Source organism: Stegodyphus dumicola, chromosome 3 (assembly GCF_044657685.1).
Source record: "Stegodyphus dumicola isolate Sdum_Otavi_A_Nest chromosome 3, ASM4465768v1".
NCBI classification, from domain to species: Eukaryota; Metazoa; Arthropoda; class Arachnida; order Araneae; family Eresidae; genus Stegodyphus; species Stegodyphus dumicola.
The window spans coordinates 267,864,317-267,892,005 of NC_140770.1; the positions used below are offsets into that span (position 1 = coordinate 267,864,317).

Sequence of the window (27,689 nt, forward strand, 5' to 3'; positions counted from 1 at the left end):
AGTAAAGTTACTTTTTATTCTAAAACGGATAGTAAAAAAATTAAAAATGAATTTTTTTCTGACGTTCGTACGTATCTCGTATAACTCACAAACGATTAGAATTCATATTCTTTGCTCGTACGAGATTCATGTTCCCGCGGCGGAATAGGTACTTTACGAGGAATTATGGAGGTATTTCTCCGATGCGTAACGTAACCATCTATTCTCTTTAAAAATTCCTCCGATGCGTAACGTAACCAGCCATTCTCTTTAAAAATTTATCCGATGCGTAACGTAACCAGCCATTCTCTTTAAAAATTTATCCGATGTGTATCGTAACCAGCCATTCTCTTTAAAAGTTTCATCGTATGTTAACGTACGTCACCAGTGGCATATAGTTTGTTATTTACATTATCGTTAATGATTAATTAACGCACCTTTTATTCCTTAGATAGTTCACTTGGACATCACATTTTTAGAGCAGCTGCAGTGAAATTCTGTTAACTGTCGCATTTTTTAGCAGTCAATTTCTATTACCCGTCGATCGCTGAGACTGCCCCATGGACATATTTAATCCATTATAAAAAATCATTATTTATAATTGACTACATTGTACACTGCTAAAAAAAAAATGGAACAATTCTATAGCTCCCGTTCTACTGGGCCGATTGGAGAAATTCAAATTGCATTTTTCATGTCTCGAAAGACCTACTTCGGATATATATTAGATTTATATATAGCGTTGTTCTAGCATAGGTATTTCGACACAAAATCGGATTTTTCTGAAATTATATGCCAATGCTTTCCCCTATTTCGATTCTACGACTCAAATTATGGCTAAATATTAAATTTTATAAAATTTGGTGCGAAATTTAGGGAGAAATTCAAAAATTTATATTGGCTCATTTTTTTCAGTGCGCGCCAAGAGTAATTCACTTGGCGAATTCTTAATTTATAGCAACCTATTTTCCTTTGGTAGTTCGGTTCGAGGTTCAAATCCCGCGAACGGGCTGGCTGCATGGGCGTTTTCTTGGTTTTCCCCATGTGTAACGTGTATACGAGCCAGTTTCCCTTAGAAAGTCCTCCACGAAGGCATTCCTCCCCTTAGGCAGATAGCCCTCGTGTGCTTTTCCATAACTCAACACACCAACACCAACACCACCATTGTAAACGACCAGGGAAAAAAGTCATCGTTCATATTTTCAAATAATTTTAACTAAGTGCGTGAACCACATTATTTGGCACATTTGTTATTGCTTATAACAAATGTGCCAAATTTCAAAACGCACCAACATGTAAATTCATGTATATCTTAGAACGTTTTAAAAAAAAATCACTAATTTTTGCAGGTGTACCTAGAAATACATCTACTTAAAGTTGATGTTAAAAATTTTATAGGTTATGATTCAAATTGTTTTTCGAAAAATTTATAAAAATAATTCAAAAATACAAATTTTAAAACTAAATCATAAAAAGTAATTAAATTAACACTTGAGGAGCTAAAATTTTGAGAGCTATTTTTTTGCGGGGGGACTTCTCGTGCGATTTTTACAAAACTTGGCATTATGGCATAATTTGAGTAGTATAATCGAACTAAGAAAGAAATTGGCAAGTCATTTCAGAAAAAGTCCGAGTTTGTATCAAAATACCTATATTAGAACATGCTATATATAAATCTAATACATATCATAAGTCGCACTTTCGAGACATGAAAAACGCAAGTTGAATTTCGTCACACTGTCGGTTAGAGCGAGACATATAGAACTGCTCCTCCTTTTTACTTCCTTGTACGAAGTAAAAAGGAAGTATTATAATCGCGAAAAACTTCAGGCATCATAATTCAATCAAAATATCATTTTGACTGCTATCGAATGCAATTTAACGATATTTTTGCATTACATCCGTACGTAAGGACAGAATGAAGGACTCTTTTCCCCGAAAAAAATTATAAAACTGATTTAAAATGAATTCTGAAGAGAATTTTTCGTGACGTCTGTGTGTACATACGTATCTCCCATACTCAAAAACTAATAGCATCAGAACTTTGAAATTTTATATATAAGACTGCTATAACTTGTAGATATGCACCTCGTATTTTGGTTGCAATGGGCTGCACCAAAAGTATATATATAGGGAGAGTCGTATGTATATGTACATAAGTGGATATATATATATATAGCGAGAGATAGATACACCCACTCTGTTACTTGGCTCAGTAATCTCGGTTTCTTTATTCTTATATATTTGTATTCCGTACAAGGAAGTCATGTGGTGTACACATCAGATTTTGTTTTTAGTCCAAAAGGGCAATTTGCACATAAGGACTATTAATTTCGCTTTCCGATTTTGCGCCGAAAACTTTAAAAGGCTGTATCACTTTTCAAACGGTTGCCACCATATATTATCGCCTTGTTTTATATTTAAAGAAATTAACTAATGTAGAATTTGCATAAATGTATGTATGTTTCTAGCATTGTGATAAAACAACGATACCTAGAGCCATCCAGTTTTGAATGACGTAATCTTCCATAGAGTATTGGCACGTGGAAGCACTAATTTGAATTTGAAATTTGTTTTATTATCGATTTCATATTTTGTAACTGTTCAACGAATTTTTGATTGAAAACCTAAACGATTTCAAAGCGAGCAATGACGACACTGTACGAAGAAGAAACATTTTTATGTCCATCGCGGGAGACTCTGTATCGGAAATTCTAAAGATATGCTCATTTTAAAATTAATTTGCGATAGTGCTGTTGAACTGAATTTTTATACTTTGAGTACGTATAACATGCTATTTAATAAATAAAGGTTACACATAAAACGTTAAGAAAAAGGCCCCTTTGGACGTAATTTAAAATCTGAAACCTTTCAGATTTTTTTTTTCACAATGTACAATAAAATATTATTTTCTGAAAGTACTAAGATCAAAACGAAGATTGAAATATTCTTTTAAAGTAGTAGTAGCAGCAGACTGTCAAATGAAACTACACAGAAAAATCTTCCATCCAAATTATCGTGAAAGTTGGTCAATTACGAGATATTAAGTTCTTTATGAATAATTTCCAGGGCACTTAATGCTTGGCGTCATGTGCTTTGAAATCATTAATTAAATCGCCGGCCATGTTGATTACAATCAGGTGATTGAAAATTAGTTATATATTAAATTAAAAAGTTACATTTTTTTTTCATCGGATAAAATTTTTGAAAGCTCATTCTGATGATCACTGGAAGTCGTTCAAATAAATCAAAAAATAGAACTTCTTGTGTCTTTATGCATAATTTAATTACTTTAAAATCATTTTACTGTCAACGATTTTAATTTGGGAATTCAACTGAGTTTTAATTTGGGAAGGCCATTGGCATCGCTGAGCATTTGTAGGTCGTCTCAGGCTCGAATCCTAGCGAACGGGCTAGCTGCATTATAGTTTTCATAAGTTCCCCCCAAATCTAACGTCAGTTTCAACCAGGTTTCCCTAAAAAGTCCCTCAAGAAAGGCTTTCTTCCTGCTGTTTGGGATGATGGCAAAAATTCTGTTCAAGCCGGTGACGGCAAAAATTCTGTTTAAGCCGCTTCACCAGTATTTGGGTGACGGAAAACATTGTGATTAGGCCACGTCATCCGTATTCGGGGACATTTCTTTGAGTACTTACGTGGTAAAGTATGTATTTGAAAAAAAATATTGTTGAAAGATAGAAATGAAAATGATTGTTGCCGAAGGAAATTCATTCCGTTCACTAAACCTGAATTGTCCTTTCTTCGGTATCAACTGTGCTTTCTTCGGACTAAACAACCAAGTCTTGTAAAATATATGATCATTGGTATCTGCGCCACATTTATTATCACTGCATTTAACAGTGTTCGAATCAGAATCTGGAGATGTAATTTTGTTTATCTTGTTACTTGTTGTGTTGTTATTTTGTTTATCTTTTGTTTGTTTCTAAAAAAGCTCGACTGTTCATTATCCCTGGTACTCGAATTTCTGTAAGCCTTGAAACGGGTTTCTTCTTCACTGCTGTATGATTTACTTAAAAATTACTCTTTCATTTTTCTTTTAGACAATGCAAAAAGTTGGGGCAACAATTCTAACACACACAAAAAAAAATTCCAACCAATTGTCACTACAGAAAAAATATTTGGAAAAGAAGAAATAATTTTTTAATCTCACATCCTTTATTAGGTAATGAAGATTTTAAACTGAATGCAAGTTCCAAAATGTTTCATTCTAGACGTCCTTAAACTCCTGTGAACTGAAACAATTGACGCATGCTATAGCAGTATTCGTGGCCTAAACAAGATTTTCTTACAAACTCGTATGGCAGTCAACATGTTAAGCGGTTAGAGTCAAGACTTTTGTCGTAATCTAAATAATTTAATCCAGCTTAAATATTCTGTACTTTATCTTAGTGCAAACTTCTGAGAGATCAGTCAACAGGACAAAAGTTCAGTTTGTAAACGAGTATCGACATTTTTGATGATGCTGCTGTTGTGTCATATATTAAGTATCCTATTACTCACCTCCCCTTAAGCACAGTTTAAAGAATCTTCTCGATAAACAGAGCTCGATACAAATTATAGCATACATTTTAGGCTTCTATTTTCACTCTAAAAAAAGATTAATCTTTGCTTACTTATTTGTCTCTTCTTTTAATCATACTAGCCATTCATCAAACAGGAAGCTAATAAGCTAATATTGGTCTAAAAATTAAGTCCGAAATTACTTTTCGCATGAGCCAAGTTTTTTGCCCTTTCTTCAAAAGAAGAAAAGTGTGCTCATTTTATATCATTTGGGTTAAAAATCGAAAATAGTAAGAATTTAAAATAAATTGCTGATATAGGCGAGTTTTTCGGAAGCGTACAGAGAATGTGCATAATCAATACGTAATGTTCCTCTAACATTGTCTGGATCTAATGTCGACGAACCTAGTGAACTGAGTAGCGAATTATCGCTGAGTTTGAGATCTAATATTGTCTAGATCTAATGTCGAGGAACCTAGCAAACTAAGCAGCGAATTATCGCTGAATTTGAGATCTAACATTGTCTAGATCAAATGTCGACGAACCTAGTGAACTAAGTAGCGAATTATCGATGAGTTTCAGTGAACTAAGTAGCGAATTATCGCTGAGTTTGAGATCTAATGTCGAGGAATCTAGTAAACTAAGTAGCGGAATTATCGCTGAGTTTAAATAGTACTTACAAAGACTTAAGAAAGGTTAAAATACCCTTTTATTCACTCAATAATAACGGATGCCCCCTTTTCGGACTTACGGAAAAGCTTCCACTTGGGCTTTTGAATCAGGATAAGAAAATAAGAAACTAATCTAATACGAATCGAATTAGACTTAGCCGAAGCTAAACACAAATACCTAACGTAGTTGGCCCTTAATTTAAACTAGCCGGCGATTCTCAACAGGCACGTACAATACGGCTGAGCGTAATAGATTCAAGAACGAAGTAGCCAGAAGGCAATACGCGCCACTAAGGAATTCTAAGCGCTCTCTCTCGAAATAAATTGAACTTACTTTAAATACTACTTCTAACTCATTTGCATTCAACGCGATTCTAAAAACTCGTTCTGGTAGGGAGTTGTAACTAGGAAACAAGAATTGAAAGGAAAGTGTTTCAAAATTAAAAATAACTGTTGTAAAATTAAAATACACCTTAGATTAATTAAAAATAACTGTTGTAAAATTAAAATACACCTTAGCCGAAAGATTTGTTAATTTAACCCGGAATTTTCTGTTTCTAATGATTACGCTGGGTTCGGTAGTTAATATTTAAAATAATATTCAACAAAGATTTCTTTTTTAAATTCTCTGATTAAATTTTAGTTTCAAGGACTGAATTATTTTTATTCGTGTTTACTTTCAAGACTCCAAATACGGTTTCATTTGTGCAACATATATCAAAAGATTTCTATTCGAAATATTGCGTTTGAAAACTTTTCTTCTGGCTTGGTTTAGTTCGAAAGAAACGCTTAAGACGTCTGTAGTCTCTCAGAAACTAATAATAGCTAGTTAACTCCAAATGTTTGAGCTTTAAACTTTTTTAAAATCGCTTCATTATTACTATGTTAGTCATACCACATACAGATAAATCCTGAATCGAAGTACTGATTTCATTTCTTAACATTTCTTTGAACTTAGAATGGAACAGAAGTATTTGAGTAAGAGTCGGTCAAGCGGAGCACGAAGTCATTTTAATTTTCTGCAGCATTTCCAATACAAAGAACTTTAGAAATATCTTTTTCTTTAGGAAACTTTTCAGACACCATTTATTTCCTTTTCTACTCCTCAAAATAGTTTAATTAGTGAGGATTGGAGTTTTTCGCACGAGATTTATCGTCTTCGTGGTAAGTTATAAAGAAATGCATGTGTTTTAAACTTTCACGGGACTTCCTTTAAAAATGTGCTCATTAGTAAAATTCTAATGCCTTTGTTGGGGATTTTGCGCATTGATCGCTTTTCTAACCTCTTGCTTTTCTGAAGATTTATTATAAACTTTTACATTTACTTAAGTCTAATCAAAGAATCAAATATTCCATGTGTTATTTCTTTTCATTAACACATTTTTAGATATATTTCAGCTTATTTAAATAATTTATATTGTATATATATTTTTGAAATTATTTTTGAAGCCTTTTACATAAATAATTTACTTCCAAAATTAGGATGGTTTTAAAAGAGTAAACATATGGTTGAAAATGCGTGCTTTTTTTTTTTTTTTTTTTAATTTATTTCATGCACATATCTAATTATAGTCTTTCTTTGTTTCACAATATACTAAAAAAACAGAGGTGCGTATTCTAACAGATTTAGATTTATATATGGAAAATCATAAACCAAACTGAAAAAAATTCAGGAATACCTGTTAACACGTGGAAATTCATATTGTCACGTGCGTAGGGGTTCGTAATAGATTGAATGCTAAGTCCGATAAAAAGTTAATGAAATTTATTCTTATCAGAAGAACTAAAACGCTGATTTTTCCTTAATGACATTCGTAAAATATCACAAAGTAGTTATATTCTAAACTACTAAAACGTTAAATAGAACGCAATCCAAAGCGCATAGAAAGCTAATCCGATCTGACCGCGAATTCGGTATAATAAATAGCAACAACTAAGAAAACAGCTGAGCTGAGATGTTTCTCTCCGACTTTTGAAGCTATTTAAATCGGCCGCTCGAGACAATTCTAGCAATTTCTGGAAAGCAAAAAGCTTAGAAATGCGATTACAAATAACACAGTATTCAATTACATTTATTCAAATTAAATATAAATTACGGATATAAGTTTTTATTCAATGTTAAATTCACGTGCTCTTGTATTTTTATTTTTTCGGTATCTTTCTCCTAAAGCTCGTCACGCGGTGCATTGCAGGGGGAAATAAAACAATTTTAATTACAATTCTACTAAAAATAACTAACTAAATACGTAATACGTAACAATATATTTTACCATGAAGAAAATACATTTGATCTCTTATGATGATATTAAATATTCTCCATCATCGTTATTTTTGTAGAAAACTTGAAGCATTATGTTAAAATTTAAAATATCAGACGTCACTGTTGCAGCTTTGCTTATTACGTTTGCCATTTTCAATTATCATGATATTATAAGGTATTTTCACGCTCCTTTCCGAATGCCTTCGTGGCGTAAAGGGAAGCACACTCGACGTGTCTTCGAAAGGTCTAGGGTTCGAATTCTGGCAAAGGCACTGCACAATTTTTACATCTCCTGCTCCAAAATAACCTAATGACTATAGAAGTAGCGCCCTAACTAAAAGGTAGTTTACGATAATTCGTCTTCACCAGGATTTACCGAGTGGGTCGCCTAGTCCCCAGTCACCCTTTCAGAGGGAAGGTATATAAGGTATTTTCTCCGTCCTTTCCACATGCCTTTGTGGTCTAACTGGAATTACATTCGACGCGTATTCTAGGAGTCCAGGGTTCGAGTCCTGGCGAAGGTATTGGACATTTTTCACATCTAAGTATAACCTAGACCTTAGTCTAATGAACCTTTAGAGATCTATATTTATTTTAAATAACCAATTTTATTTAATTTGTTATTCTTTTCCATAAGCCTTCATTCCCGTAATTTTCAATGCCAGAATATTTAAATTTGGTTCCGCGCGTGAAGGAATTCATATTCTACCTTGAAGAAATAGTTTATAGAACTCGGTAAGTTCAATAGGAAAGAGAGAGAGTTAAGCTATTGCCGTCACCTTTGTTGAGTAAGCGTCTGCTAATAGAGTTATTGCTGGTTCGCGCGGCTTAACTGCATTTGCTTGCTTCCATTAGTTCTCGACGGAAATTATCTAAGCTCTGTAGCTTAGTTCCACTACTTGTACATATCTTCAAATCTTTAGTTAGTTCTTTGATTTTAGTTACCGCCCAAGCAGAGACGTAGCTTGTTAGTGTCCAGTTGACGCATTGTAAATTTTATAGAGTTAATAAAGGGTACTTTTAAGCCTTCTCCTTTGCAGTTACTACTCTCACAGTTCTCACACAGCAGCTAGACAAGTGGTCTCTACAACCCTACAATGTCTTTGCAGTTCATCTCACTGCTTGTTTGTAAGATGAAAATTCATTGTCACAGTAAGTTTAATCTCTTTGAAAATTTTATATGTTTGGGAAATCTTAAAGGGAAAAAAAGGAAAGCTGAAAACAATTTTTGTCTGCCTGCAAGACTCTTTGTAGCTCGCTGTCCAGAGAATCAAATCATTAAACCCACTTATTTAGGGGTTTGGCAGCAGGAACCGACTACATGCACGTGAGTTATTCGTCTAGCGTAAATGTGAATCGTTTACAGTTTTGTCCATTGTAAACGTATTGCTCGCTTTAACACAGGTATGCGGGAATAAGCATAAAATGCCAGTCAACCGTGATTCGCCACCACGGTTTCGGTTGACATGCCAGCTTTCGTCGCATTGATACCTGCACGGTCTACAAAAAACAATATAAAGTCTTTAATGAAAAACAATCCTTTTGTTGTTAGTGCGGGACTTAATTTTAGGTTAATATAATCATACATATTGTTACGAAATGTCCAGACGCGGTAAGATAGCTTCCCCGCAAAGCAGGTATAAGGTTTCCAGAAAATGGTAAGTTGCCACATTTGGCGAGAAATCTCCCATTTGGCGACATGCCATAGACAGATGGAGAACGTTCTGGAACGAATTCTGACTGGCTTAGCCCAGAATGTTCTCGAACACAAGCCAAAAGCTTTATAAACCCTGCTGGCGCGCGGAGAGTTAGTTAGCGAGAGTCCATCGAGTTGATAGTGAGTGCCGAGTTGGTCGTCGAGTGCACTGAATAGTCTCTCAGTGTATCGCGAGTTAGTGCATCGTCGAGTTTGATCTTAGATTATGTTGAGCTCCGGGAACGACTGAACCGTGGAGTCGGGAGCTGTACTCTAGTGTATCTTCGAGTGCATCGCAAGTTGTAGCGTGAAGAGTCACGAGAGTACGTGGAATTCCGAAAACGACCGAGCAGAGTCGGAAGCTGTACTCTGGTGCTTTGCAGTGAAGTTGTCCCCACCGTTATAGCCCGGAGGCTGTATCGCTGATTGTTTCATCTATTCGCTCCAAATCCACGAGCCCCGTACATACGTAAAGGAAGAAAAATGTAACAATATCATAGGTTTAGAACAATCTTTCTATTCTTCTGTCTGTACAGTCAGAGTACACAAAGTGTCAACGTCCAGCGTCCACTTAGCACAACAGCGAGCAATTGCTTGAACAACATTGCTCAAAGTATCCGCGTGGAGTTTGGCGAAGAACTTCCAGCGTAACCGATTTCTAACGATATACGACGTCCTTCTAGACCAGCGATTCTGAACCGGTGGTACGCAAGAGAAAAATTTTGTTTTGAACCACACACATCCTGCTGTTTAAGAAATTTATTTTTAGCCCAAAGGGCCAATTTATTCATAAGGGTTATTAATTTCTTTTTGGCATTTTGCGTTTATTCACTACAAGCGGCGAATCGCTTTTTAAATATTAGAGCCCTGTATTATATTTCAAGAAATTAAATAATGAAAAATCTGCATAAATGTATGTATGTTTCTCGCATTGTGATAAAACAACGGTACCTAGAGCCATCGAATTTTGAATAAACTACGTTTCCACCCGAATATGGGCATCTGGAAGCCCAAATTTGGAATTTGTTTTATTATCGTTTTCATATTTTGTAAAACTTTAACGAAGTTTCGGTTAACAAATTCAACGATTTCGAAGACAGCAAAGGCAACACTGTACGAAAAAAGAGAAAAAAAAAATTATCTCCAGCGCGCGAGACTGTGTATCGGAAATTCCAAGGATATGCTCATTTTAAAATTATTTTGCGATATTGCTGTTGAGCTCAATTTTATGGTTTAAGTGCGAAGAACGTGATATTTAATAAATAAAGGTAATACAGAAAACGTCAAAATTCCCTCCTTTGAGCAATAATATAAAGTAGATTTTTACCCCTATCTTTATTTCCTACTAGGTGTACCCGCCCGGCGTTGCCCGTGCATTTAGAAAATGCAGATAAGTGAATAGCGCAGGAATAGTAGTGTAGGACATGTAGACTGTCTCTCTCTCTTCCCCCCCCCACAAGCTACAAAAAAGAAATGAATTGTAATTAATCGATTTAATGTATCGTCGAAACAGCAAACTAACGCTAGAATAAAGAAATCAATTGTTACAATCGAACGTTATTTGAAAACAAATAATAATATCAGTGAGTCAAAAAAACCGTGATTAATTAATTATAAATAATTTTTTTTAAATTTTTCTAATTCAAAAATCGAAAATCGGGCTTCGAGGTCTGGTGGCCAGCCCCTTTGTGCTTCCGTATAAAAAATTCCAGGTCCCTGCGTGCGATAGATTTGGCTGGAGAGCTCGGTCAGACAGACAGACAGACACATTACACTTGCTTTTATTATTATAGATGCACTTGAATTTCTTTCATACTTGATGTCTCCATTTACGTGACTTGTCAGTACACAGAAATTTTACAATCAGAATTTGAATGCTTTGAAGCAAGCCTTAACACCCATATCACATAGCATGGCATGTAATTAATTTCTCAGAGCATTTTATCATCAGTTTTACTTTCATATAAGCCGTGGATTTAAAATAATCTTTTCTTATGTGACTTGTCTCAATACAAAAAAGTGGTACATTCATATGTATTAAAAAATTTTTAATTTCAAAAACGGGTGGCTTAAAATTATTCATACATGTAAAGTGCTAGGAATTTTCTTTGTTTAAATCTCCCTCTTTGATTTAGCTTGTCATTACTTTAAACTGCCGTAAACCGTTTTCTGGTTCTAAACTTCATCAGATGCTTCTAAAGAACCTTTCCATTGCACCTCTTTTTCACACATCTTATTTTTTCTTTCACTTTTTTCATTGTCTTAAAGTTTCTCGAGAGAGAGAAAAAAACGTGACATTTTTGTAAAAGATTTAAAAAAGGAACTGAAGAATTTCTCAAAAAAATTTAACCAAAAAAAATTAAACATAATTTTTGCTAGACTGTGAAAAAAGTGCAGACTAAATAAATCGACTGAAAAAATTTAACAAAAAAAAAAAAAAAAAAAAAAAAAAAATGTAAAAAAAAAAAAAGAAACTGGCAATAAATAAATATTGTAAAAGAATTTTAACGGGCTGGAATCGTTGATATGCATTCCAAAGAGATGCTAACGAGCAAAAATCAATTTTAATGTTCTGTTAACAAAAACTTATTGAGATAACACTGTATTTCGAAATGGAAGTAGAAGCAGTTATAATGTATTTCTCCCGCCCTCTTAACATGTCTTTGTGGTTAATGGTCAGCACGCTCGGCGTGTATTCGAGAGGTCCGAAGTTCGAGTCCCGGCGAGGACATTGCTCATTTTTTACGTATTTTAGCACCAAAAATCCTAAAGTCTCTATAGTGGCGCCCGAACTAAAAAGGTGGCGGACGATGATTCTCCGCTACCAGGATTTGGAGATGGGTCCTCTAATCCCCAGTCGCATATTAGCATACCTTCGTGGTGTAATGGCCGCACACTCGGCGCGTATTCGAGAGGTCCGAGAGGTTAAGCACTCGGGAGGATGAGTTTAGGAGGTTAATGGAACATTCCGGGATGTCCTGAGAATGTAGTAAGTAGGACTTCAGATCCTGATAATGTCCCGTACGCTGTCAATAGGACTTAAGGTTGCCCTGAGGATATACTGGAATGTGACATTATTGCACTCGGCAGTATGTGTTTAAGAGGTTCGGGGGATATCCCAAGGATGTTTTTGTGCTATGTGAGGCTAGGAATGCTTTGTCTCCGTACAGCAGTAGAAAACTATATAGTAAATTACAATCATTCTTAGCTCCATTTAAGCAGTTTCATAGGGGTATCCCATCATTAACTGCAATATAATTTATATCTAACTCTTCTGCAGTCTCTTGAATACATTTTCTGATTTTCGTTTTCTGGATGAAATGAGAATTCATAAATTAAAATAAAGTAAGTCATAAATTGTCGTAAATGAAAAATCATATAAAATAAAGTGTCATAAATATTAAAAAAATCAGAAGTTAAAAAATTGAAGTACGAAAAACGTATAATGAAATGTCATGAATATAATGATATAAAATAAATCTGATTAAAAGCAATAAAATGTAATGAAATAAAAAGTAAAAAAATCTGATGTGTACACTTCCTTATACGGAATATTAAATTATATGCACTTTTTGCTACATTTCATTTAAACTTATTTCCTCGAATTTTATTTGAGATATATTTCTCATTCAATTAATTTGTTCTTACTTCGCGGTAAGGCAAGAAAAAAAAATTAAAATCTCAAAATATCTTTATTAAAAATTGAAAAATATAGAAAAATGTAAAGCACCAAATACAGTTAAAATTTTTTTAAAAAAATTTACAATTAAAATTAGCGTTTCTACGCAAAAACAAGCATGATATTTGAAAATTTTCACTATTACAATACTTCCATCAGGCAAGAAGGCAGGTTTTTCGGTGCACAAAACAAAGTTACTTTTGATCCCATTTGGCAAAAAGACACTGAAGGTGCAGAAACTGAATTCAATATTCTGTTACGTTTTAAATGTAATCAAATATGACTGCTATAGTAAAAAATTTAGGCTTAGCCTCACTTAAACAACTTTTAAAATTGTTGACAATTCTATAATAATTGCATGCAGATTTACTAAAGGCATATTTAAAAACCCTTAACCGGAAGATAGAGCAGCATAATTCAATCAGTTTTAAAGCAAAAAATGCGCAATTTACCAAAATACGAGACTAAATAAAAAGCTCACAGAACCGAGTAATAGAGTGAGTATACATATATACACATTTATATACTTTTGGTGCAGCCGATTGCAACCAAAAAGGGAGGTGTACAACTACATGTTATAGAAGTCCTGTATACAAAATTTCAACGTTCTGAGGCTACTCGTTTTTAAGGTATGCGAGATATATATATGCCTATGTACGTATAAACGTCACGAAAAAATCTGTTCTGAATCCATTTTAAATCCTTTCTGCAACCTGTTTCGGGAAAATGTGTCCTTTATTGTGTCCTTACGTACATATAATCACTCATAAACATTGTTAGATTTGATTCGATAACGATCAAAGTGGATATTTCCGTTGAAATAGGATATCCGAAAATTTTCGCGATTACAATACATCCTTTACTTCGTACAAGAAAGTAAAAATATGAAAAAAAAAATAAAAATATGAAACTTCATAAATTTAGATTTAAATTTATGAATTTGAATTGTGCGTAATATTCATAAATTTGCAGGACTAGTTTCCAAGAAATATATATAACCTCTGCTTCAGCTGCAAAAGGGCAAATGCTGAAGGAGATGGCGTGTTATTTTAACATAAAATTCCAATTTTAACTCAAAATGATTAGATATTTATGCAGAATATAAAAGGGAATTTAAAGTATTATTCACGCTAAGTTTTTTATTAATCAGCAATATCTATGCCTGCTAATTTGAGTAAAATATGCTATTTTACATTGGTATACTACCTTTAATTTTTTAGGTACATTATTGAAATAAATTAACACTTTCTTTGTAAAGATTGTCAGCTCCAGTTTTAGAACACTGATCATTGCAAAATACAAAGAAAAGAACAAAGAAGCAAACAAAGAGCGTACTAAATTACGTACATTTTGCATGTGCATAAACGTAAACATCTTCATTAATCAGAACACGCTTTTACAACAAATAATAACGACTTTGTTGTGTCGAAAAGTGATAGCCTATTCTCTGCGCAGTTGATTAATGCTGGGAAGTGTACTCCGTAACTCCCTACAGAGAACTAATTAAAACGTATCAGCTATCTAACTCTCAACCCTTCAACTTAAGTCTTACGCAGTTCAGTTAAATTTAATTCCTCGGAATTATTTACCGAAGTGCAGCCGCGAACTTCGGGAATGTGTCGGGGTGTTTAATTGCCCCTTCTCTCGTTAGAGCAGTGTGCCGAATTTCGCGAAGCATTGACCGCGATGTGTTATTTCCACCCCTTCTTCGCAGTACTGTCTCCATTTCCTGCATATAACGGGGCTTCGCGGCTTAATAATAATTATTATAATTAAGAATAATCTTCAAAATTTAAAAAAAAGTGCCACCATTTTTTTTAAAGGACTGTTAATTTCAAAACGGCATTTTGCGTCGATTCACTTTTCAAAATCTTACCACCAAATATTATCGCCATGTATTTTATTTAAAGAAACTAAATAATGAAAAGTCTGCATGAATCCATGAATGTTTCTGGTATTGTGGAAAAACAACGGTACATAGAGCCATCCAGTTTTGAATAACGTAGTCTTCCAATCGAACATGCGCACTTGGAAGCTCGAATTTTGAATTTGTTTTACTATCTATTTCAAATTTTGTAAACCATTAACGTAATTTTGATTAACAAACCCAACGATTTCGAAGCGAGCAACAGTCCCACTGTGCAGAAAAGAGGGGAAAAAATTATCTCTAGCGCGCGAGGCTATGTATTGGAAGTTCTAAAGATGTGCTCTTTTTAAATTACTTTGCGATATTGCTATTGAATTGAATTTTATGTGCTTTTAAGTGCAAAGAACATGATATTTAATCAATAAAGGTAACACACAGAATGTTAAAAAAAAACGCCCTTTTAGGCGTAATATAGAATCTGAAAGCTTTCAGATTTTCTTTTTTTATTTATTTTCGACTTCTGTCATACAAAGATTTCAATAAACAGGGTGAATCTGAAAAAGGGGCCTAATCTTTACGGGGGGATAGACCGAAGCCATGCAAGCATTATTCGTCATATAAAGTCTGGGCGGAACGCAAACGGCGAGCCACTAGATGACATTGTAAATGGTATAAATGGGTCGATCCTCCCACCCAACGGCTTTATCTACCGTAGATTGCCGAAACGATGTCTAGTTATACGAACGATCAAATTTCGAGGGAGATGGATTGGTCGAGGTGGTCCCGTAACTTGGCCACCAAGATCACCGGATCTCTCGTATTTGGATTTTTTCCTGTGGGTCCATATAAAATGCCTAATCTACGAATGCTTCTTTGAAAGGAACATGGTCAGGTTCGCCGTTGTTGCCGGCGATACTCGGGAAATGCTTGATGTCTTCGCAAATGTGCGTCATTTCCTATCGCGCGAATGTGATGACTGCATTACAGTTAGCGGAAAGTCTTTTGAGCAATTTCTTTGAACATGTGCATCAGTTGCGTTTCTGTTAATAAAATATTTTCTGAAATATTTTCTCTTATTCTTGTGTTAATTCTTTAAATGTTTGGGTGAAAAAGTACCTTTTAACTTCTCACCGTTTACCTTTCGATCATACATTCTATGACGAATATTGCTCATATAGCTGTTTTCTCTCACTCCGTAAAGTTTTGCTCCCTTGTTCGGATTGACCGTGTATATCATTGTAGTCAACACCACCCATATAGCTATTTTAGCCCTCACTACTGCGGGGACTACAGCATCGAGTTTGGAACCGTCCTTTTAGGTTCTTTGAACAGTACATATTTCGGTTCCATGGCAATTTGACAGAAAGAATAAGGAACGATTGTCTCCTCATCTGCAATAGGAAGTCCATTTTTCATAATATGGAAGGCAAAATTTATTCTCTTTTTAAAGTTTTATGTTGGGTCAGAATTGTTTACGTTTACGTTTGCTTCTTACTGTGTCACATGCACTTATTCCAACAAATTATAGATACTCGAAAATTTTAATTGATGAAAAAAATGGTTAAATAAAGTAAAAATATGAGTGAAAATGTAAATAAAATGTTTATAACTGGAAATTTAAATATCTAAATTAAATGAAAAGTATAAGAATTTAATGTAAATATTAAACTTGACATTTTAAAGGAAAAAAATGTAAGAATCAATAAACCTAAAATACATCGTGTTTCAAAAAGAATATACGCATTACAAAGTGTTATTTTATCCAAACTATCGATCACTGCGCCTCGGCTCGGCTATTGGTGAAACGAATACATAGTCTAATTTATATTAATAGCCGCTAGAGGTCAGTTGTCTTCTGTTTTGCGTGGTAACTGCCACGTGTTTAAAATGGCTACTCCGCAGCAGAAATCATTTTGTGTTCTCAAGTTTGACACCCTGTGACTTCTTCCTGTGGGGTTTGATTAAAGACAACGTGTATGTACCACCACTCCCACAGAACCTGGAAGAGTTGAAGAACTGGACATGCTTGCCCGAGTATGGGAAGAATTTGATTATCGATTTGATATTGTTCGTGTCGCTGATGGAGGACATATTGAACATCTGTAATCTGAACTTGAGAGGTTCGTACATATGTGTGTAAAGTTTCATATTCGTATGTCATACAGTTTAAAAAATATATGCTTTCGAAATACGTATATTCGTTTTTAAACACGCTGTATACAAAGCAAGGCCTCAGAGTCCCAGGGGATTCTGCAGTCCCGCAAGAAAAATCTTTCCTTACTCAAGAAAAAATGAAAATTTGACTCTTAAAACTGAATCATAATATTAGTGAAATATATTAAACATGAATAATCTGTATTTAATCAGAGATCTAAAGCTTAAAAATTAAACAATATTTTTTCCAAACTGGCCGTTTCAGACAATGTGTTAGCAGCTAAAAAAAAGCCCTGTAAATCTCTACCGCACAAACCGAGCTCCAGTTGCCATCTAATTTTGGCAAATAAAAACTTAAAATAACAAGGACTTTAATGCTGCAATGGTATCTTATCGAAACTTTACGTTCTGCTGAGCGATTTTATTAATGGCTGTTTAATGTTCCGTAGGGAGATAAAGGATTAAAGCGAATTTGATAAAATGGTGCATTTTCAACCAAAAAATAAATGATAATGATAATTCTTTCAAACTCTCTGCTAAATCCCGGTAGATGAATGATATTTTTATTGATTTGCAAATTTACGTTAAGTGAGTTTGCAGCTGTGATTAAACCTCAACAATTTTTTAAATTCGTTGTTGAGTATTTGCAACTTCATTTGCACTTTGAACAGAAAACATGCAATTATATTCAGCATTCAAAATAGACGTAGTTATCGCCATTTAGTTTCAAACAAATATTATTGGCAGGAATGCTAACTTCTGGAAATCGGTGAGGGAAAAAAAGAGTCTTCAAAGAATCGGTATGCTCACGCATTTATACATACAGTTGCTCTTGACTACTATTCTTCAGTTTCTGCCTATTCTATCGCATCTTTTCCAACTCTTTCAGGAACCGTAGCGCACCTGAGACTCTCATAATAATAGAATTTTTACATCTTTCCAAATCATTTTTGCAAAAGAAAGTCCTAAATTCTGCGCTTTCAAAATTCATTTCGATGGGCAAAGGCACAGAGGTAGAAATGTAAAGCCTCAATTCTCTGCACATCGTCTTCTCTACTTCTATACAAAAGCTGGCAAATTTTGTCACATCAATATTAATAAGTTTCGACATTTTTACCACCATTTCCTGTCGATAGCTTGTTATCATTGGTTTACAGTACATTTACAAGTTACCTAAATGTTCAATATCATAGTTAAAAATTTATATATAGTAAAATATTGTTACGAATTTGGTATTTAAAAAGCTAATGTTAGTTCAATTATAAATTAAATGGTTTTATTTCTCGCGCAGTGCAGCGCGTGACGAATATTAAAAGAAAGCTAAGCTGGAAAATTGAAAATACAAGAGCGCGTGCATTACATAAATAAATATCTCCTTTTGATTTCGAGAAAGTACTGGAAAATTCTAGCGCGTGATTTTAAAATCTTATAAAAGGAGGAAAACATCTCAGTTCGTAGTAGTTGCTTAGTTTGTTGTTGTTTAGAAAACTGCTCTTGTTGATTGTAGCGAATTCGCGGATTAGCTTTCTTTAGCTGTTTTAAATTAAGTTCTATTGAACGTTTGAGTAGTTAGAAGATAACTACTGTGGCAGATTGTGATACCGCACGATTATTTGAGGACATTTAATCATTTTTATTGTGATAATAATAAAATTTTGTCCATTTTTCATCGGACTTGTGCATTCATTTCGTAACGAACCCGTACGCACGCAACAATTTTTGGTGTCAGAAGTGGAATTTGAAAGCCAATCACAAGAGCGAGGGAAGAGCAGTTAAGACAGCTGATATCAGCCTTTGCTGCATTTTAAGAGGAAATGAAAACAGGTCAAGAAGAAATGAAAGAGGAGATGAAATCTAATGAGGAAAAGATTGAAGCGGGACAGGAAGAAATAAAAGCGGGACAGGAATCCGTTAAAGACGAGATGAAATCTATTAAAGACGAGATGAAAGTAGGTCAAGTGGAAATGAAAAGAGAAATTACCTGCGTAATAGAAAACAAATTCGAGGCTATAGAAGGTAGAATAGACTCTGTCGAAAGTAAGGTTGGATAAATTGAAGAAAGAGTCTCCTCCGTTAAAGAACAAATAGAAGGGAGAGTTTCTGCTGTGGAGGAGCGAATTGAAGGAAGAGTTTGTGCCGTCCAACATCAAATCGAACAACAAATTGATGATTGGTTTCTGCAGTAGCCAAAGAAGTGGATATTTTAAAGAAATTCGTAGCGACGGCAGGGAACAATAGTGATGGCTTTAAATTTCTACGCATGCTTGCTCGTCCCTCTCTGAAGTTATCTACATATGATGGGAAGACCTCCTGGCAGGTTTATAAAACACAATTTTCTATCGTTGCGGATGCGAATGGATGGGATTCCCAAGCTAAGGCCTGTCATCTCGCCGCTTCTTTAAGAGCCGACGCAGCGGATATCCTTCAGACTCTTCCCGAAAACAAAAGGTTAGATTTCGAAGCTCTGTCCGGCGCCTTGGAGCTGCGCTTCGGGGAGAAATGTTTAAAAGACTACAGCAGGCTCCATTTAAAATCCCGTCAACAGAAGCTCACCGAAACACTTCAGGAGCTCGCCACGGATGTTGAAAAGCTGTCACATCACGCCTTTTCGGAGTGCCCGACAGAAACAAGGGAATTCCTGTCCCTGCAATATTTCATCGATGGCATCCGGGACCCTGAAATACAGAAAGCACTGGGCAAGAAGAAATGAAAGAGGAGATGAAATCTAATCAGGAAAAGATTGAAGCGGGACAGGAAGAAATAAAAGCGGGACAGGAATCCGTTAAAGACGAGATGAAATCTATTAAAGACGAGATGAAAGCAGGTCAAGTGGAAATGAAAAGAGAAATTACCACGAATGGCGGATGTTAAAGATCTGAAAAAGCGCTTTAGTGTACGCCAGGAAATTCGAGGCAGCCCAGCAAGCCACTCGTCGAGACCGCCATCCAGTCAGAGCTGCTCAGGTCCAGGAGCCAGGGGATCAAGTCACTGCTCGTCTAGACGATTTAACTAGATAACTGAACGCCTTGAGATGGAATATTGGTGACAAGAAACCGACCGTAAAGTGCTGGAACTGCGGTGCTGTAGGACACATACGACGAAACTGCAGAACACCCCAGGGCACGGATGTTAAAACCGCTCCCAACAAACAGCAGGGAAACTAATTAGTGGCCATCTCGCGGGGCGGAGGTTGCCAGATAATGAAAAGCCCCAGTTTAAAGCGCTTCAGATTTCTGCAGTGAGAGGCGGCGGTAATGGACTTTTCATAATAGGACATATTAATAGAGTTCCCTGCAATATGACAATAGATACAGGAGCCAACGTTACCATCATCCGAAAAGATTTGGCTGAACAACTGGGAAGCAAACTTATCTGGACGCCGCCCTGCGTTACCCTATAGACTGTGTCCGGTGAGAAGATCGACATCGATGGAAAAGTAAATGTTAACATCACGTTTGGAAGTGCCGCTTACCATCACACGGCATATGTAGCAGAGATCACTGATTCTTGCATACTCGGATTAGACTTTCTAAAGAAATACAATTTTTCCTTGGACTTTAAAAATAACGAATTGCATTCTACATTTGAGGACATAGCGTTATTTGGAGTTAATGATTAAGAAGTTAAATCTGTTCATAATATCAAAGCACAAGACAATATCACAATACCGGCAAGAACAGAAATTTTACTTCCTGGATCCATAGCCGAAAACAGAAATTTCCGCTACGGCATCATAGAATATCCCAATAACTGTAATAGCCCAAAAAGAGTACTAGTAGCCTCAACACTCGTCGATCTATTCAGAACGGTTATCCCGGTGAGAGTCGCCAATGTAACTGAGAAGGGGAGAATTATTAAGAATGGTGAAGTGGTTGCAGCATGTACTCCAGTAACCAGCGTTGTAAGAAAGAGTAACATCCAAGAATCCGTGTCCTCAGAGAGCATTACATCGGAGTTATTGCAGAATGCTGCACAATTAAACGATAAAGAGAGGAATGCTGCCGATCGCGTCATTAAAGATCTTCAAGTTGTTTTCTCCCGCTCGTCTTCTGACGTGGGTCGAACTAGTTTGACACAACATAGAATAGATACCGGCGATCATCCCTCGATCAAGCAACATCCAAGACGTCTACCGTTTGCTAAACAGGAAGAGGTGCGAACACTGTTAAAAGATATGGAAGAAGGCGATGTCATCGAGCCTTCAGTAAGTCCATGGGCATCTCCCATCGTCCTAGTCAGAAAGAAAGACGGCTCAACAAGATTTTGCGTCGACTATCGCCGGTTGAATGAGGTTACGAAGAAAGACAGTTACCCTCTTCCTAGAATTGACGACATTCTAGACACTCTTTCTGGAAGCAAGTGGTTCTCAACACTTGATTTAAAGAGTGGGTATTGGCAGGTAGAAATACAGCCTGAAGACCGAGAAAAGACGGCATTTACTACGGGGCAAGGGCTTTAGCAATTCAAGGTGATGCCGTTTGGACTGTGTAATGCGCCGGCAACATTCGAACGTCTTATGGAGACTGTTTTGAAAGGCCTTTCCTACGAAGCCTGCCTGATATACCTGGACGACATCATCATCGTCGGAAAGAGTTTTGAAGAACATTTAGAAAATCTTAGGAAGGTGCTTCAGAAACTGAAAGAAGCCAATCTAAAGCTGAGTCCCGCTAAATGCAAATTGTTCCGAAAGGAAGTGACTTACCTGGGAGATGTCATCTCTGCAGAAGGTGTGCGCACGGATCCTGAAAATATATCAGCGGTTAAATCCTGGAAACGTCCCGAAAATGTCCATCAGCTGAGAAGCTTCCTAGGGCTTTGCACCTACTATAGGAGATTTGTGAAGGACTTCTCTTCCATCGCAAGACCCCTTCACAAGCTGACAGAGAGCAACCAAAAGTTCTTGTGGACAAAAGAATGCGAGGATGTATTTAACAACTTAAAGGAGGCTTTAACATCTGCTCCAATCCTGACGTATCCTCAGCTCGACCGACCATTTATTCTCGACACCGACGCGAGCAATGAAAGTGTCGGTGTTGTTTTGTCCCAAGAAATAGACGGCCAAGAACGTGTAGTGGCGTACTGGAGCAAGTGCCTGTCTGAACCGGAGAGGAATTATTGTGTAACCAGGAAAGAGTTGCTCGCCAATTAAAGCTGTAGAACAGTTCCATCACTGTTTATACGGCAGAAAATTCCTCCTCCACACCGATCATGCATCATTGACCTGGCTTTTAAATTTCAAGAATCCTAAGGGTCAAATAGCCAGGTGGATACGGAGACTCCAAGAATATGACATCACTATCCGTCATCGTAAGGGATCATCACACGGAAACGCCGACGCCCTGTCTAGAAGACCTTGCCAAGAAAGCTGCCGATATTGTTCCAGGGTGGAAGCGAAATACGAGCTGCTGACTCCGGTCGCAAGACAAATTACAGCATCAACATCGGCTGATTGAGAACCGTGGAGTGATGATGAAGTCAGGAAAGACCAGCCGGAAGATCGCGACATTAAACCCATAATTGATTTAATGGAGTCATCAACCAGAAAACCTACCTGGCAGGACATTTCTATCTGTAGTCCTACAACCAGACAGTATTGGTCACTTCACATTCGAAACGGCGTCTTATACCGGAAATTCGAATCGGATCATGGGAAGACGTTTCGATGGCAGCTGATACTTCCAAGATCCCGCATTCTTGATGTCCTTAAAGAACTACATAACAGCCCTACGGGAGGTCACTTTGGAATAATGAAGACCTTACAGAGAGTTCGTGAGCGCTTTTACTGGAATGATGCAAAGGATGACGTCCAAAAGTGGTGCCGATCCTGCGATGCCTGTGCAGGTCGCAAAGGACCGAAGAGACGCAGCCGAGGCCAGCTGCAACGTTACAACGTAGAGGCGCCTTTTGAACGTATCGCCTTTGACACGAACTGCTGATGGCAACAAATGCATACTCGTTGTCATTGATTACTTCCCCAAGTGGCCTGAAGCGTACCCTGTTCCTGATCAAGAGGCTGTCACAGTAGCTGAGGTAATGATACAGCACTGGATTTCCAGGTTTGGAGTGCCTCTTCAGTTACATTCCGATCAGGGAAGGAATTTTGCCTCGGCAGTAATCAAAGAACTATGCAAACTACTCGGCATTGACAAAACTCAAACGACGCCATTGCATCCCCAGTCGGACGGCATGGTAGAGAGGTTCAATCGAACCATCCTTAAAGACCTCGCATTAGTGGTTTCCAGAAACCAACAGGACTGGGACAATAAATTACCACTCTTTTTACTGGCTTACCGCAGTGCTATCCACGAGACTACCGGCTATTCTCCATCACAGATGCTCTTCGGTCGTGAACTTCGTCTGCCTTGTGATCTACTGTTTGGCCGCCCTCCGGATGCTCCTTCTTCGTCTGAGGAATATATTCAAGATCTCCAGGGCCCGGTTTGAAGTGATGCACAACTTTGCACGAGAGCGAGTCAACTTGGCGACGGAGAAGATGAAGACCCGATACGATACAAGAGCTACTGAACATCAATTCCACGAAGGAGGCAAGGTGTGGTTGTGGAATCCGACTCGACGGAAAGGACTTTGTCCGTAATTACAGTCACCTTAGGATGGTCCGTACACGGTCCTAAACAGGCTGAATGACGTCGTGGTTCGGATCCGTAAGTCTTCGAACTCTAAACCTAAAGTCGTTCATTAAGACAGGTTAGCTCATTACTATGGCCATAGTACATAATGTAAATAATTGTAAATAGTATAAGACCATGGTCCATTTTGTTTTTAAATGTGTATTTGATTTGATTTGTACTTAGTATTTCATTTGCATTTAGATTTGATTTGTATTTGATAGCATTTGATTTTTTTTAATTTATTGCATTTATTGTTCATGTTGCTTATTATTGTAATGTAATGCTTATTAATGCATTTATGCCACAGTTGTAAGTTTAGCTTCCTGTCCAGGGATTGTACTGCCCGGGACGTGCAGTCCTTGGGAAGGGGGCAGTGTTACGAATTTGGTATTTAAAAAGCTAATGTTAGTTCAATTATAAATTAAATGGTTTTATTTCTCGCGCAGTGCAGCGCGTGACGAATATTAAAAGAAAGCTAAGCCGGAAAATTGAAAATACAAGAGCGCGTGCATTACATGAATAAATATCTCTTTTTGATTTCGAGAAAGTACTGGAAAATTCTAGCGCGTGATTTTAAAATCTTATAAAAGGAGGAAAACATCTCAGTTCGTAGTAGTTGCTTAGTTTGTTTTTGTTTAGAAAACTGCTCTTGTTGATTGTAGCGAATTCGCGGATTAGCTTTCTTTAGCTGTTTTAAATTAAGTTCTATTGAACGTTTGAGTAGTTAGAAGATAACTACTGTGGTTGTGATGCCGCACGATTATTTGAGGACATTTAATCATTTTTATTGTGATAATAATAAAATTTTGTCCATTTTTCATCGGACTTGTGCATTCATTTCGTAACGAACCCGTACGCACGCAACAATATTATAGTTAAATCTGCAATAAGAATGAACTTAAAATGTAAAATTGGGACTTCAAGCCAACACACGTTTCTCCATCTGCGATCGTAACTCGTGTCGTTATCATCCCACAGCATTTTTTTTCTATGCCATATTATAAGGTATTTTTTCCCTCCTTTCTGCATGCCTTTGCGGTGTAACGATAACACACTCGGCGTGTATTCGAAAGGTCTAGGTTCGAGTCCCGGCGAGGGCATTGCTCATTTTTTTCAAGTCTACAGCTTCAAAATAATCTAATGACTCTACAATATGAGACTGTATTTCAAGTCAGCTTTCATTTACGTGCTTTTCATGAAGCGAAACGCTCTAAATGGAAATTAAGTACGGGAAGAAAAATTAGCGACTCGACCTTTTTTCCGCAGCTGTTGTTCCCACTGTCCGAGTCAAATCTGGAGGGGTGATGATGTTGAAGCTTCTATTTTAAGGTGGCAGCCTATAGCCTGTTACGAACTTCTTGTACTTTACACTTAGGGATGGCAATTCAAACAGCAATAGAGAGGACATAATATTTGAGTTATTGCCAAATTAATTCGCTTTCTTACAGCGAACAATTCAGTGACGATGGGAATGAATCCCCTGTCCACAATTTTTTGTTTATTTCTTTAAGTGGAAGGTTTTGAAGTCTAGTTTGAGGTCGAAAACTAGTACATCCACATTTATGTGGTTAAACTAGTCCTAAAATAATAATACTAAAAAACGAATAAAGCTTTCAGATTTTACATTACGCCCAAAGGGACTTTTTTTAAACTTTTTCTGTTTTACTATTATTTATTAAATATTCTTTACGCTTAAACCATAAAATTCAATTCGACGACAATATCGCAAAATCATTTTAAAATCAGCATAACTTAAAAATTTCCGATACACAGTCTAGCGCGCTGAAGACAAAAAGTCCCCCCCCTTGTACAGTTTTGCCATTGTTCACTTTGAAATCGTTTAGTTTGTTAATCAAAAATTCTTTGAAGTGTTACAAAATATGAAATCGATAATAAAGCAAATTTCAAGCTCCAAATTAGGCCTTCCAGATACCCATATTCGGTGGAAGATTAAGTTATTCAATAGTTGATGGCTGTAAGTAACTTGTTTTATCACAATGCGAGAAACAGAAATACATTTATGCAGATTCTTCATTATTTAATTTTTTAAACATAACACAGGGCGATTATATTTCTTGACAACAATTTGAAAAGTGAATCGACATTTCAACGCAAAAGGCCAAAACGAAATTAATAGTCCTTCTGCGCAAATTGCCTCTTTCGAGTAAAAAAAAAAAAAAAAAAAAAAAAAAAAAAAAAGGCATAACAAAAATATTTCAGTAATTTACAAAAATCTGAAAGCTTTGAGATTTTACATTACGCCCAAAGGGGTGTTCTTTTAAAGTTCTGTATGTTACCTTTATTTATTAAATTTCAAAACGAGCAATAGCAACGTTGTACAGAAAAAAACATTTTTATCTCCAGCGCGCGAGACTGTATTTCGGAAATTCTAAAGATATGCTTATTTTAAAATTTTTTTTCGATATTGCTCTTGAACTGAATTTCATGGTTTAAAAAACGCCCCTTTAGACATAATTTAAAATGTGAAACCTTTCAGATTTTCTTTTATTACTATGTATTTTAAAATGATAATTTAAGTTCGGTTGAATTTACCTTCGAAGATGAAAACTCGTCAAAGGGACATATAGGTTACATAAAGCTGGAGTTTAATCTCCAAGGTGCAAACCAGTTCATTCAAGCAGAGTTAAAAATTTGTTAAGAAACCATTTTTAAGTATCGAATTTAGTGCGAAGCAAAAGTTGAAAATCTCATCATCAAACTTGACGAAAACAAAACTATCTGTTTTCTGCTTCTTGCAGTTTTAAGCAAACAAAAATTCACTGCGGAATTTAAAAAAATAATTTTTTTAATGTTTTTATGTTAAAATAATGCTACTCAGTTTGTGAAAATGAATGCTTTCCATCTTGAAAGTCTGTTGTCCTGAAAGGATTTTAGCTTAAATGAGAATAATTTGTTTGCGCGCTCTTTTTTAAGTTTTTTTTATGTACTATACTAAACTAACTTACATAAGCTTAACTTGATTAAGTGCTAACTTTAATAAATGAAACTTTGATACCTGAAATGTCATCATGATACTAGGTATTAAAGTATTGTAATCGTATAAATATATAGGATATCTGGAGAAAGGATTTTTGATCAATTTTTAAACTAAATTCTTTTAATAATTTCGTATTTTAGGGAATCATTAAAAAATATCTTTTGTTTTCTTTTAATTGCATTTTCTTATCTTTTAGCCCGAAGAGCGTTAGCTCAAAAGGGCTATTAATTTCGTTTTGGCATTTTGCGTCAATTCACTTTTCAAATTGTTGCCACCAAATATTATCGTCCTGTGTTATATTTAAAGAAATTAAAAAATGAAGAATCTACATAAATGTATGTATGTTTCTCACACTGTGATAAAACAACGGTACCTAGAGCCATCCATTTTTGAATAACGTAATCTTCTAGCGAGTATGGGCATCTGGAAGCCCAATTTGGGATTTGGAATTTGTTTTATTATCGATTTCAGATTTTGCAGACATTAAAGAATTTTTGATTAAAGAAACTCAACGATTTCAAAGCGAGGAAGAGCAAAACTGTACGGAACAAAAAAATATCACCAGCGCGCAAAACTGTGTATCGGAAATTTTAAAGGTATGCTCATTTTAAAACTATTTTGCGATATTGCTGTTGAACTGAAGTTTATGGTTTAAATGCGAAGAGCGTGATATTTAATAAATAAAAGTAACACACAAAAACTTAAAAAATCTGCCCTTTTGGGCGTAATGTAAAATCTGAAAGCTTTCATATTTTTTTTATTATTTATTTATTTAGATATTTTGTTGAAATCATGTTCAGCTCTTAGTAAAGGAAATAAAAATTATTTCTTAATCTTACGAAACATTATTCGCAGAGCTAAATCTTTTTTACTTACGTGCACTAAGTAAAGGAAGTTTTTTAATCGTGAAAAATTTTCGGGTATCATATTTCCACAAAAATATCCATTTCAGACACTCTCGAAACCATTACAACGATGTTCTTGCGCGACATTTGTACGTACGGACAGAATAAAAGACTCTTTTTTTCCAAAACGGATTGTAAAATGGATTTAAAATGGATTCAGAAAAGAATTTTTCGTGACGTCTGTAGCCCACCAGCGGCCGAGCGGGAAAGTCGCTGAACACTGGTAGTTCGGTCCGAGGTTCAAATCCCGCGAACGGGCTGGCTGCATGGGCGTTTTCGTGGTTTTCCCCATGTGTAACGTGTATACGAGCCAGTTTCCCTTAGAAAGTCCTC

At 36.0% G+C, this 27,689-nt stretch overlaps 1 protein-coding gene across 3 annotated transcripts in view; it reads left to right on the plus strand.

Annotated features, from left to right (window-relative positions):
- Dgk (diacyl glycerol kinase 1) overlaps positions 1 to 27,689 on the plus strand; it is a 911,622-nt gene that overhangs the window by 731,013 nt on the left and 152,920 nt on the right. The window lies entirely within an intron of this gene.